Source organism: Macaca nemestrina, chromosome 11 (genome assembly GCF_043159975.1).
Source record: "Macaca nemestrina isolate mMacNem1 chromosome 11, mMacNem.hap1, whole genome shotgun sequence".
In the NCBI taxonomy this organism is placed as follows: Eukaryota; Metazoa; Chordata; class Mammalia; order Primates; family Cercopithecidae; genus Macaca; species Macaca nemestrina.
The window spans coordinates 14665981-14681357 of NC_092135.1; the positions used below are offsets into that span (position 1 = coordinate 14665981).

At 37.6% G+C, this 15377-nt stretch overlaps 1 long non-coding RNA gene across 1 annotated transcript in view; it reads left to right on the forward strand.

The window, feature by feature from the left end:
- LOC105492514 (uncharacterized) overlaps window positions 1–15377 on the forward strand; it is a 206690-nt gene that overhangs the window by 53713 nt on the left and 137600 nt on the right. The window contains exon 2 of the long non-coding RNA XR_011609517.1: window positions 9495–9569. This is a non-coding gene — a long non-coding RNA (uncharacterized lncRNA). The remainder of the gene's footprint in view (window positions 1–9494; window positions 9570–15377) is intronic.

The following is a 15377-nucleotide window of genomic DNA, read 5'->3' on the forward strand; positions in this document are numbered from 1 at the left end:
CCCGTCAGTGATAGAAATCAAAGTTATGTCCCACTATCACTTTCATTTGTAGCTTTCACTGATTGTGAAGATCCCCCTAAGAATTTATGAAATTACAAGTATATACCATTTACAACCATTTTTATTATACAAATAACCACAAAATACACAGCCAATTAAAAAAAATATCCTTTTCTAAACTATTGCAAATTTATGCAAACCCCTGTCAGTAAATTCCACATTTATAGGTTTAAGATTATAGTTGCTGGGGAGATCTAATGGTGATGCTGTTACGGGAAAGGTGACCGGATCCAGACCATAAGAGAGTCCTTGGATCTCCCGTGCAAGACAGAATTCAGGGTGAGTCCACAGTGCGAAGCAAAAGCAAGTTTATTAAGAAAGTAAAGGAATAAAGAAAAGGCTACTCCATAGACAGAGCAGCCTTGAGAGCTACTGGTTGCATATTTTAATGGTTATTTCTTGACTGCATGCTAAACAAGGGGTTGATTATTCAGTCCTCCCCTTTTTAGACCATATAGGGTAACTTCCTGATGGTGTCATGGCATTTGTAAACTGTCATGGTGCTGATGGTAGTGTAGCAGTGAGGATGACCAGAGGTCACTCTCGTGGCCATTTTGGGTTTGGTAGGTTTTGGCCAGTTCCTTTACTGCAACCTGTTTTATCAGCAAGGTCTTTATGACCTGCATCTTGTGCCAACCTCCTATCTCATGTTGTAACTTAGAATGCCTCACCATCTTGGAATGCAGCCCAGTAGGTCTCAGCCTCATTTTACCCAGCTCCTATTCAAGATGGAGTTGCTCTGGTTCAAACACCCCTGACAGTGCAAGGGTGGGGCTGCTGCAGCAAAGGCAGTTAGGTTGAAGAAGTGGCAAGATTGTGATTCCTCCTTCCCCATCCCATTTTTATCCTCAATTAGTTGTCACTTTCTTCCAGCTCTGGAAATGGATTTAGCTGTTTTTGTCCCACTTGGAGAAGAGAATATAGAAAATTTTAACATTTTTAGCCAAAGTTCACATTTGTGACTATTTGGGCTGTTTCTTTTACTACTCGGAGTAGAAAGAAAGAAAGCAAAACCACCAATGCTGCATGCTTTAATCCTCGCTTTAGCCAGGATGGCCAAAAGCAGCTAGAGAGTGCAGCAAGCCAACGCTCATAGAGCTGCATGTATCATTTTCAAATTCCACCGGAAACGTTTAAATCTCTCAGTAGACAGCAATTTCAACTGCTGTTTCATACCATGGCTAACTCCATAGCTACTCAGGAAGTGAAGGCTTACCATTTCCTGGACGGTTGAGCTTTTCTCTTCCCAGTGTTTTCACCATCTTTCAGTAAATCAGGGTCATTCTAGCAAATTCCACTTCTGACACCTACTATACCAGGGGTTCCCAAGACCACTACCAGATTTAACGATTCACTAAAAGGAATCACAGAAATTAAAATGTAGTCTTATTTATGGCTATAATTTATTACTGCAAAAGAAAAGCAAGTTAAATCAGCAAGGGGAAAAGGTGCATGGGTAAAATCCAGAAAAAAAAAAAAAACAAAAAAAACCAGGTTTAGGATTTTGTCACTCTTTTCCCAATAGAGTCACACAGGACACACCTAATTCCTTCAGCAGTGCATTGTAATGACACATTTGAAATGGTTACCAGGGAGCTTGTTATAGATTCAATGCCTAGGATTTTCATTAAGGGTTGGTTACATAGGCATCCTCTTCATCATACATACCAAAATTCCATGGAACCCATAAGTAAAGTAAGTCTTCAGCATAAACAACATAATTTGCGCAAACATTTTAGGCACAGGGAGTTACTCTTATCAGTCTTGAGTATGATAGGAACCATTTTAATATCTGAGTTGTCAGATGCCAGCTGAGGGCCAACTTTCAAACAGGCCTTTCTGCATTTAGTTTCAGGCCTGCTATGCTAACTCATTTCTGCACATAGACCCATTGAGTCTTAATAAATGTTAGAGATTAAGTTCATGGAATCCATTCTCTTATCATAATTTAATTAAGCTTGAATTAATATCAAAATATTATAATTTAATCTCTACATGTTTGAACAAGATACACATTTAAATATCACAGGGGCCAAAGTAATGCTCATAATGGAAATAAAATATTTTGAATTGAATGCTATAATCCTCATTGGAAATCAGGGAAATGGAATGCCAAATCATAATATTATATCACTACAGTCTTAGTATGGCTAAAACACAAAAGAATAAAAATATCAGGATTTGGCAAGGGTGTGAAAAAATTAGTTATTATTAACTATCCTCATGAATGTAAGTTGGTGCAACTGAACTGTGTAAATAACTCGTGTAGAATGATAAATATATTGTGTGATATTTATATATAAGAATAATGTATGCACTGAGAATGACTTGCATTTATACACACATACATATACTTGGGTGATTCTTAAAATGTCAAGTTGAATGAATGAGATCAGGCACAAAATAATAGATATTGTCTGATTCCATCTATATAAAAATCAAAATAAGAAAAAAACTCATTTTTAATGTGTTCTTAGGTATGAAAATAGTTTAAAATCAAGAAAGCAGTGACTGAAATTCATGAAATTGTAGGTAGATAGTAGTGATTGGGGGAGATGGCACAAAAGAGATTGTCAATGTTCTCTCTTTTGAGCTGCATATAGATTAAGCAAGCAAATCCTTTTTGACATTTTAATGAGCAGTACATTTTAGTTTTGTGTATTTTTATAAAAGTGTGTTGTATTTTGAATTAGAAAAAGTTTAACTGAAGAAAGAAGTATTTCTCAGAGGAAGTAAATAAATCATGTAATAACATACATTTATTTCTATTCTAGAGGCCATCCCAGTTGAATGTCTAAATCGGGATCTTTGTACAAAATTGTACAACATTGTACAGCAAAGTTAATGGTATGACAGTTCTTCAAAATGGAACTACATCCCCATACAATCACTGAAACTAATAATACTGCTTCTATACGAAAGTAATAATCAGATATTTTCTATACTGTAAATCTACTACCTCCTTTATGTCATTAAATTATTCTTAATCTCAACACCCATAATTCTGTCTTTTTAGTTTCCAGAATATCCCACTTAGCTTTCATGTATTTCATTATTTATGTAACTGTTGATTTACAAAGTAAGTATTTTTGTGAATGTGTACATGTCACATCACAATGAAAGGAATTCGGAACCCCTTGTCAAAAAACAATACTGTAAGTTATTTCGAAACTATAAGCATACACACACACGTGCACAAACATATCTATATCAACGTACATATGTATATAATTATATAAATATATGTGTGCATATATATTCACATATAAACATTATAAGGGAAATTGAAAATTAAAATGAGGCCAACAGCTATCTTAGATGAGAAATAAAATGTAGATACACAGCAGTGAGTGAAGGTTGAAATGATAAGAAAACAACTGGATTTCTGGGTTAGAAACGGGCAGACGAGGATTGATATTCATTTCCTATGAAATTTTAGAGGGCAGAGTCAGTGATTTTGGAGACCAGAGCATGGATTTGGTTTCCCTGCCTATGTTTGAATGCTTAAAAAGTACTGTAATTAGGGCTGTAGGGATTATGAAGCTGAGGCCTACAATGATACAAGGAACAGAAAGAACCATGTACTCAAACCTGAAGAAGTTATGTATTAACTTGGGAATTTATTTCTGATTTTCTTTCTATTTTTTTTTTTAAAAAAAACCTCTTAATTTTCAACATTAAATCTTATGGTGAAGAGGATCCTACCTATTTAATTTGAAGGCAACCATAAAAGCACTAGATATGGAGGAGTACATTTGGGAAGAATGAGAGAGAATTACCCATAGGGAAAGAGTGCGTGGTCAACAGTGGGAAGAGCAATGAGGAGAGTAAGGGGGGAAAAAAAAACAGCAACACTTGGTATTTTAAGAGGTAAAAATACTAATTTGCTGAGACATAGTGAGCAAAAGTTTTTGGGAACAAGGTTAGAGGGATATGAGGTCAGGTACTAAGTCAGGTATGATTTTTACGGTCATTTTAAAGGATTAGGGTTTTATATGAACACAGTGGGAATTTTAAGTAGTCAAGCATCATAATATGATTTGTTTTACATTTATTATTTTGACTTCTTTGAAGACAAATGATCTGATGAAAGAAGCACGAAAGAGAAATGTTAATAATAATGAGACTATTTCAGCCTTAAGGAAATAAATAATGATAAGTTGAAAGTGACCCTCTGAAAATTGAAAGTAGGCATATCTAAGATATAGTTGGAAAAAAAGACATTAAAAGTCTAATGATGTTATATGTAAAAAGAGGAAAAACAGAGACCCAAGATGACCACCTAATTTTCTGGTTTGAGAAATTGGCAGGAAAGCTATACATTGAAAATTACTAACATACAGATGACATATATTGTTGCTAGAATGGATGAGATTGCCTATGAAGACTATAAAGCAATATATGGTTAAATATTGCTTACATGTATTGACTATAAACTAGATTTCAGGAAAAATGCTCTTCATATGACTTATCTTGTTTAGTCTTTGTTAAAACTCTGAGAAATCGGTAGTGTTCTATACCCTCTTTAGAGAAGCAAAACTATAACCTTAAAGGGTTATGTAACTTTCCCATGGCCACAGAGTAAATGATGGAGGCAAATTTTAAATTTATGTAGTCCAAAGTCAGAACCCACAAGCTTAACCAGTATTATTGCTACATTGAGGAAAAGAAGTGTGCTTTGAAACACACCTGAAAAATGTCCATTTTAAAGAAGGAACAGTCTACAAAGGAGACCGGAAGACAAAAAAGTATCCTTATATTAGGAAGATCAAGAGAATCAGGAGGGGAGTGTGTTTCAAGGTGAAAGATCTGGTCACTCTTGAATATTGCTGAGAAAACAATTAAGAATAGCAATTAAATTTGACATAACTTATCACTGATCTTTACAAGAACAGTTTTCCTAGAGTATTAAGTGTAGGATTAAAATTGGAGGTCTATGTAGCATCAAAACAAAAAATAATATTACATCCCATCTTATGTATGTGACTTAATAAGAATTATTGAGAAGAGACAGAGAAGAGGGAGAGGAACAGAGAAAGTGATAGCCAGAAGGAGGGAAATATTAGACAGATAAATAATGCAAGAGGTGGAAGAGAAAAAAAGAATCAAATTCTGGAGATGTAAACAACAAATGCTCTTTTCATGTTGGAAGTAGTCCAATGTTATCAATCTGCCACCAGGTAATTGGTTGATCCTGCTGAGAAATAATGTCAGGTACTCAACATTGGTCTTGGCTTTTGGCAAGTTAGGTGCACAGCAATGGAAATTGCCAGATTACCTCCTAATCACCTAGCTAGAAGAAACTCCTCATAAGGCCATAAACGTGGGTTAAGATGGAGGAGACAGTGAGTCAGGAGTAGGAGCCATAGACATCCAAGCCACATGGCCATGTAACTGACTCATTACTTGAAGATTTATTTGATCCCTCTATTTATGTACTCCTTCCATTTAATAATGAAGTCCTGCTGTCATCAACCAAATATATAGCTTGGTCTATTATACAACTTATCGATAATGAACGTAATTAGATGGTCAATGGTCAAGCATTCATTCAGCCTCTATTAAGGACCATATCAAGCCAGAAACTTTCTCAAAGGAAGCATAGTTAAATGCTGAAGACGGGATGGCTTTACTCCAAAGTTCTAAAGGATCGTGCTGTGATTCATTTATAAGTGTCTATCACTGTTCCATACAGCCTTCTATCTGCCACACATTCTTTGCGCACCTTTCCATGTACTTAGTTACTAAGCCAAATAGCAGAGCGGCGTGCCCAGAATCCTGGACCTGTTGCAAAGCATTTTCTTTTCTGGATTCCATTACAAACTGAAAAACTTTTGGAATATTTGGCAAATAGTTTTTGATAGCACAATCTGACAAGAAGTGTATTCCTCCCAAGAGCCCCACTAGACATTGTATCTGTGTCTTACTTGTAAGAATGCCAGATGCCAGCAATTCATCCTTTACCTTGGAAGGGATGACTGAACATACCCTAGACCATAGGACAGACAGCTATCTACATTTCTATAGGATTTGTTTTCCACTCTGTGACATATATGTGTTGTATTAAAATGTTTAGCAGTGTTTAGTTTACTAGTTCCATTTAGCATGATACCCTCAGCATAATGGATCAAGGTGACATGCTGTGTTTTTAAGAGGTGAGTGATTCTGGAGAGTTGATATTTCCATAGGGTAAGCAACTAAGATATACTGTGACCCTTATCAGCTAAATGCAAACTTTTCTAAATGGCTTTTATTAATAAGTAAAGAGAAAAGGGTTTTTTTTTTTTTTTTCAAACTCGTAGCTGCTTCATGGTGCCTAGAAAATATGTTAAGTTGCTTCCAACTGTAGTGCCACAAAACAACAATTTTATTAAACTAATGAATGCAGTGGGATAAGGGTTTAAGGAGAGGACTGAAAAGATGGCTTTTTTCTGTTTCATCATGTTTATTGCTTCAGCTTGGAAGACTCGAGTGAGAGTGACTCAACTAGTTAGATGAAAGAATCACAGGGAGGCTTCTTCAGCTCCATATCTGGTGCCTGCCTAGGACAGCTTGTATGTTAGGCTTGCCTTTGACTAAGCACCTACAGGTACTCTGGGTTTCCTCACAGCATGAGTGCCTCAGGTAGTCAGAATTCTAACATGGCGACTTAGCACTCTAAGGGCAGTATTTATTTATTTATTTATTTATTTATTTATTTATTTATTGAGACGGAGTCTAGCTCTGTTGCCCAGGTTGGAGTGTGGTGGCACAATCTCAGCTCACTGCAACCTCCACCTCCTGGGTTCAAGTGATTCTCCTGCCTCAACCTCCCAAGTAGCTGAGATTACAGGCGCCCACCACTGCACCTGGCTAATTTTTGTATTTTTAGTAGAGACGAGGTTTTGCCATGTTGGCCAGGCTGTTCTGACTCCTAAGGGCAGCGTTTTTAATGTGGAAGGAGGAAGCTGTGGAACTTCTTTTGATCTAATAACCTTAGAGGTTACACAGCACCACTTCTCTTGTATCCTATTTGCTAAAAGAAAGCCACATATTGTATTAGTTGTCTGTAGCTGTGTAACAAATTAATGCAAAACCCAGTGTCTTAAAACAAGCAAAGAAAAAAGCCATTTATTATCTCATAGCTTCTGTGAGTGATGATTCAGGGTGCAGCTTAGCTGGCTAATTCTTTCTCAAGATTTTCCATAGGAATAACATTAAGGTGTTAGCCAAAGTCATTTTCTCTCCTGAAGCCTCACCTAAAGGAGGATTTACTTCCAAGATCAGTCCTGTGATTGATAGCAGCATTCAGTTCCTCACTGCTGTTGGCCTGAGGATCTCAGTTTCTCCTTGGCTGTGGACCAGAAGCTCCCTCCATTGCTCGCCATATGGTTTTCCACTGGGCAACATGCAGCATGTCAGCTGGCTTCCATCAGAATGAACAAGTGAGATAAAGCAGAAGAGAAAAAGCAGGAGAAAGAATACTTTTTACATAAGCCAACCTCAGAAGGGATCTCAATACCTTTGCCAGGTTGTACTCATTAGAAGAAAGTCGCTGGGCTCTCACAAAATGAAGAGGAGGGGATTTCACAAGGTGTTAATATCAGATCAGGAGGTTAAAATTATTGGGGCCATCTAAGAGGCTATTTTCTTAATCTGCACTCTGATTCCAATAATTTGTATTCCTCCCACATTCAAAATGCATTTATATCCACCCACATTCCCCCAAAGTTCCATCACATTATATCACCAGCTTAAAGGTCACAATCTCACTGCCTAACTTATTTCCCTGTGTAATGACTCTCCTCAAATAGTAGTGCCACAAGTGCAGCTTCTTAAGTACAATTCCGGTCAATCTGTTGATTTGTCAAACTAGAGAGACACATTCTGTCCTTTGCATAATCAACATACAGTAAGGGGAAAGGTACAGGGTAACTCTTGAAGATATTACTGTTTAAAAGGCGAGGAAATGAGAAGCAAAATGAGTCACTGATAGAAATTCTGAAATCTAGCCAGGCAAATGTTGACAGCTACTTGATTAGGTCTCAAGGCCTGAGAATAATTCTCCACAGCTCTCATTTCCTCCCTCTGAGGCTTTTAGTGCACATTTTGAGTCATACTTAAATTTTGGTACATGTGTTTGAAGTCAAGTAGTATTCTCAGCTTGCTTTCTGCCTGTGGGATTTGAAATTTCAAAAATCTTGTTTCATTCATCTAATTCTGGAATGTTTTTGCTGATGTAATTCACTCAAAAACTTTGTAGGCTTCCTCTGAATATAACTGCAGTTTACTTAATTAGGTAGATACAAAAGTCACAAATTTATCTGACACAGATTTTTTTCTACTTTTCGTTCCTGTGGAGATAGTGAAGGGGCAAGGTCATTAAGCTTCCATATTAGTCTGCAAGTGCTGCCATAATAAAATACAACAGTGAAAACTGGTACTTAGTTTCTATATTTTGAGAGATGACAAATGTTTCACTTTTATAACTTATGATAATGCATGATGAATAAGAAATTTTTCAAGTTATTAAGGCTAGAGGACATTAACACCACTTAAAAGTCGTACAGCATATTAGTGTGTCAGGGATGCTGTAAGAAAATATCACAGACCGGGTGTCTTAAACAACAGAAATTTGTTTTGTCACAGTTCTGGAAAATGAAGGTGTCAGCAGTTTTGGTGTCTTCTGAGAATTCTGTCCTTGACTTACAGTCATCTTCTCTCTTTGTCTTCATATGATCTTTCCTTTATGCATGGCTATGTCGGAATTTTTCTCTTCATATAAGGACGTCAGTCATGTTGAATATGGCCCTATTTTAACTTCATGATCGCTTCTTAACTAAAAACCTCATTTTAAATGAATCACCTCTTTAAATGCCCTTTTTCTAAGTGGAGTCACATTCTGAGGCGCTGGGGGTTAGGACTCTGATGAATTTTCGGGGTACACAATCCTGACCATAACAGTTTTCTATGGACAGCTTGATGTTTGAAATAATTTGTAATGCCCATCTCATCCTTAAACTTTTTAAAAGGGCATTTGTGTGATTGAATAATACTCTGAGATATCACCTTTTTTATTTCTGAGGTTTTAACAGTTTTTATAGTCAAGGCTTTGATTCATCTTTAGATAGTATTTTCCTGTGGGTGACCTAGATTTAAACTTCAATTAAAAGTAATTTCTTAATTTCAACATCTGTATTAGTGAGGGTTCTCCAGAGAAACGGAACCGATAGAAGATAAACTATATATGATTTACATATAGGTTTTATGTTATTGAATATATAGTCTCTGAATATATAGTATATAGTCTATATTTTATATAAATATATAGTCTCTCTATATAAGTTCATTGGTTCATTGGGTGATAAGAGGAACATCTAGGGAAAGAGGCTAACTGGCAGCTGCAAAATGGGTCATGTTACTCACTTGACTATCAATATATATTTTATTATCAGGAGTTGGCTGACATAATTATGAAGGCCAAGAAGTCCTACAATCAAACCAGCTGTTTCAAGATAATGGAAAACGTGGTGAGTCCTTTAGTCAGAAGCATTGCTGTCTGAAATTATAATCCTCTTTTCTGTTAACTGTTAATATTTTTATGGTGGGTAAGGCATTCTGTAAGTTTATAGATGATAGTTTTGGTAGAAGCATTGCATGCAGGGAAGGCAAATTGATATCCAAAGTAAGTGTCTCTTCTAGTAAGAAAAAAATGTCTCCTCTTCCATAATAGAAGTTATCCACTGTAGTCATCTTCCTACCAGGTAGCTGGCTGATCACCCCAGAATCATGCCATTTCATTGACCCAGTATTGGTCTACACTGCTGATAGATTTGACACAGTGGTGGCTGTAGCCAGGTCAGCCTTAGAGATGAAGAGCCCATGTTGCTGAGCTAATGTATAACATCCATCCCTGCTACCATGACCACTTTGTTCATGAGCTCGTTGGGTGATGACATGGGTGGCTGAGGAGAGGCTGATGCTATGCATAGAATGAATTGCCCTGTCTACTTAATTATTAAAATGCTTATCTACTAAAGTCAACCTTTGGTGGGAATGCCCATGAAACACAAATATCTTTAGGTTGTATTGCCCATTCGGACAGGTCTTTTCACATACCTCTTTCATAAATTTGTTTCTCACTAAGTTTTCAATCAGGTTTCTTCGAATTCCCTGAACATCCAGCCAAACCACTTGTTACAGCCCATGAACTGATATATAATCACACATATGGCTATTTATCCTTCCAAGTGAAGTGCATAATCAGGTAGACTGTCTGAAATTTTGCCCACTGGGAAGATTTGTCTTCCTTGCCATCCTTCAGGGATGCCTGAAAATGGGTCCGTAGTGCCACAGCTATCCACTTTTTGATGGTGCTTATCTATCAGACAGAACCATCTGTAAAACCAGGCCTTAGCCTTCCCTTCCTCTGTCAACTTATCATAGGAAACTACGACAATGAGGCTACACACACAAGCAGGGAGAGAGAAGTCAGTGTAGCAGGAGGGGAAATCATAGGCATTTGTGTCATGTCTTTATATAACTTGTGACTTCAGGGCTTGCTTGGCCTCAATTATATACCCACTGCTCCATATGATGGTGGAGTTGTGCTGTACATACCCAGCTTTATGGTTTGGCGAATCAGAGAGCACCCAGCTAATGATACTCAGCTCAGGTTGGAGGGTAACTTGGTGGTCCCTGGTCAATCATTCAGTCATGACAAAGGCCCAGGCTACTTTCAAAGGAAAGTTATTTATGGATAATGGCAGGAGCGTTTCAGCAACATCTGGTGGAGGCAACCAGTGTTGCAACTCATTGAAATGACTGACAGCAATGAAACTCCAAATGGTGCTGCAGACAGAACCATGTAAATATAAAAGTAGCATTCCTTTTAGGATAAGTGGCATTGGAGTTCAGTGGCTAGAGTTGGTGTCTCTTGTTCTGCTCTCTAATCCACAAAAATCAACTTTTTAGCCCCCAAATATGTGATAATATGCAATATTTTTCTTTCTGTGCCTAGTTTATTTAACTTAACATAATCACTTCTAATTCCAACCATATTCCTGTAAGTGACATGATTTAATTTTTTTAATGGCTGAATATATTCCATTGTATGTATTTACCATATAGTCCTTATTCAGTTATTCATTGATGGACACTTGGGTTGATTCCATGTCTTTCTTGTTGTGAAAAGTGCTGCAATAAACATATGATTGCCAGTATCCATCTGATATATTGATTTTGTTTCCCATGGATAAATACTCAGTAGTGGAATTGCTGGATTCTATAGTAGTTCTATTTATAGTTTTCTGAGAAATCTCTGTCCTGTTTCCCACAGTGGTTGTACTAATTTACATTCCCACCAAGAGTGTGTAAGGGTCCTCTTATCTTCACATCCTAACAGTATTTGTTATTTTTTGTCTTTTTAATGCTAGTCAGTGTGACTCAAGTAAAATAATATCTCATTGTGGTTTTGATTTTGATTTCCCCGATAATTAGTGATATTAAGCATTTTTCATATACCTATTGTGCATTTGTATGTGTTCTTTTAAGAAATGTCTATTTATGTCCTTTACATACTTTTTAATGACATTATTTTTTTCTCACTGTTGAGATTTTTTAGTTGCTTGTATATCCTGAATCACTTGGCATATGAATAGTTTAAAAATATTTTCTGCCATTCAATAGGTTGTCTCTTCACTCTATTGATTATTTCCTTTGCTGTGAAGAGGGATTTTAACATAACTCTATTTGCCTGTTTTTGTTACCTTTGCTTTTGAGGTCTTAACCATAAAAATCAGTGCTTAGACAAATGTCTTGTAGTGTTTCCTAAATGTTTTCTTCAAATAGCTTCATTTTTTTCAGATCTTACACTTAAGCCATCTTCAGTTTATTTTTGTCTATAAGGAGAGAGAGGGGTCCAGTTTCATTCTCTAATGTGCCATGGAGAAGACTTCTTGAATTGTATGTGCTTAGGAATATTTAAGCTTCTTATATCTGTATGTCTGAATCTCTTTCTAGACTTGGGAAGTTTTCAGCTATAATTTTATTAAATAGGTTGTCTATTTCTTTGGTTTTGTCTTCACCTTTTGGGACTTTGGAAATCCAAATATTTGGTTGCTTTGTGTTGTTCTATATGTCATGTAGGCTTTCTTCATTTAATTTTTATTCTTTTTTCTTTATGTTTGTCTTATTGCTGTCCAAACCGGGCTGGGGGCGGTAATAAGAGCTATTTATGACAAACCCACAGCCAATGTCATACTGAATGGGCAAAAACTGGAAATTCTCTTTGAAAACTGGCACAAGACAGGGATGCCCTCTCTCACCACTCCTATTCAACATAGTGTTGGAAGTTCTGGCTAGGGCAATCAGGCAAGAGAAAGAAATAAAGCGTATTCAGTTAGGAAAAGAAGAAGTCAAATTGTCCCTGTTTGCAGATGACATGATTGTATATTTAGAAAACCCCATTGTCTCAGCCCAAAATCTCCTTAAGCTGATAAGCAACTTCAGCAAAGTCTCAGGATACAAAATTAATGTGCAAAAATCACAAGCATTCTTATACACCAATAACAGACAAACAGAGAGCCAAATCATGAATGAACTTCCATTCACAATTGCTTCAAAGAGAATAAAATATCTAGGAATCCAACTTACAAGGGATGTAAAGGATCTCTTCAAGGATAACTAAAAACCACTGCTCAGTGAAATCAAAGAGGACACAAACAAATGGAAGAACATACCATGTTCATGGATAGGAAGAATCAATATCGTGAAAATGGCCATACTGCCCAAAGTAATTTATAGATTCAATGCCATCCCCATCAAGCTACCAATGAGTTTCTTCACAGAATTGGAAAAAATTGCTTTAAAGTTCATATGGAACCAAAAAGGAGCCCGCATCTCCAAGACAATCCTAAGTCAAAAGAACAAAGCTGGAGGCATCACGCTACCTGACTTCAAACTATCCTACAAGGCTACAGTAACCAAAACAGCATGGTACTGGTACCAAAACAGAGATATAGACCAATGGAACAGAACAGAGTCCTCAGAAATAATACCACACATCTACAGCCATCTGATCTTTGACAAACCTGAGAGAAACAAGAAATGGGGAAAGGATTCCCTATTTAATAAATGGTGCTGGGAAAATTAGCTAGCCATAAGCAGAAAGCTGAAACTGGATCCTTTCCTTACTCCTTATATGAAAATTAATTCAAGATGGTTTAGAGACTTAAATGTTAGACCTAATACCATAAAAACCCTAGAAGAAAACCTAGGTAGTACCATTCAGGACATAGGCATGGACAAAGACTTCATGTCTAAAACACCAAAAGCAATGGCAGCAAAAGCCAAAATTGACAAATGGGATCTCATTAAACTAAAGAGCTTCTTCACAGCAAAAGAAACTACCATCAGAGTGAACAGGCAACCTACAGAATGGGAGAAAATTTTTGCAATCTACTCATCTGACAAAGGGCTAATATCCAGAACCTACAAAGAACTCAAACAAATTTACAAGAAAAAAAACAAACAACCCCATCAAAAAGTGGGCAAAGGATATGAACAGACATTTCTCAAAAGAAGACATTCATACAGCCAACAGACGCATGAAAAAATGCTCATCATCACTGGCCATCAGAGAAATGCAAATCAAAACCACAATGAGATACCATCTCACACCAGTTAGAATGGCGATCATTAAAAAGTCAGGAAACAACAGGTGCTGGAGAGGATGTGGAGAAATAGGAACATTTTTACACTGTTGGTGGGATTGTAAACTAGTTCAACCATTATGGAAAACAGTATGGCGATTCCTCAGGGATCTAGAACTAGATGTACCATATGACCCAGCCATCCCATTACTGAGTATATACCCAAAGGATTATAAATCATGCTGCTATAAAGACACATGCACATGTATGTTTATTGCAGCACTATTCACAATAGCAAAGACTTGGAATCAATCCAAATGTCCATCAGTGACAGACTGGATTAAGAAAATGTGGCACATACACACCATGGAATACTATGCAGCCATAAAAAAGGATGAGTTTGTGTCCTTTGTAGGGACAAGGATGCAGCTGGAAACCATCATTCTTAGCAAACTATCACAAGAACAGAAAACCAAACACCGCATGTTCTCACTCATAGGTGGGAACTGAACAATGAGATCACTTGGACTCGGGAAGGGGAACATCACACACCGGGGCCTATCATGGGGAGGGGGAAGTGGGGAGGGATTGCATTGGCAGTTATACCTGATGTAAATGACGAGTTGATGGGTGCTGACGAGTTGATGGGTGCAGCACAGCAACATGGCACAAGTATACATATGTAACAAACCTGCACGTTATGCACATGTACCCTAGAACTTAAAGTATAATAATAATAAATAAATAAAAATAAATAAATAAATAAATATTGTTTTTAGTTATTTTCTCAACATTTCATAAATTTATTTTTCATTAGAATCTGTTGCTAGATAATTATTGTATTCTTTTGGAGGTGTCATATTTCCTTGTTTTTTCATGTTTCTTGTATCCTCGCATTAATTTCTACACATCTGATGTAACAATTCCTTCTTCCAATTTTTTGAACTTCTTTTCCTAGGAGAGGACTTTGTCATAAAGTCGTACCTATACTGTTGCTTGGGTAAGACATTTTGGCTTTTATTCTGGGTGCATACACTAGTGCAGTCTCCACATAATTTCTTCTGATGGAAACAGTATCAGTGGTGTGTCTGATTTCCTCAGTTGCTCGGGGTGCGGTTCTTCATGGAGGCTGTGGTGAAGTTGTTGCTGTGGATGGGGATGCCAGGTGGACCAGTACACAGGCCCCTGTGGTAGCAGCCGTGGGCCAAGCATGCCTGTCCTTGGGCTTGAGGATGGCGTATGTTGGCACTGGTGTTAGTAGATCCAGGTGGGCCAATTATTGGGTCTCCAAGTGACTTGCTTGGGTGCTGGCAGTGGCAGTAGTGGGCCAGGAAGTTGCATGGGTCCTGGGATCCCTGGGCAGTAGGCATGGTGTAGGTGATAGCTGTAACAGTAATGAGACAACTCTCTGGCTCCCAAACAGTCCATGCTGATGTTGGTGCTGGCTGTGATGAGCTGGGCAGACCAGTCTCTGGACCCACAGATGGCATATACAGGTCAGTGCCAGCTGTGGGGGTAGCATCAGGCTGCCTGAGCCCCCAGGAAGAGCACTCAAGTGCCAAACACGGTGAATGGTGCAGGGTGATCCCAAGTCCACAGTTTATGTGCTTGGACACTGGTGGGGGCAAAGCTAGGCCAGGCAGACCTGTCCTCAGGCTCCCTGGTAGTGCGTATAGGCACTAGCTG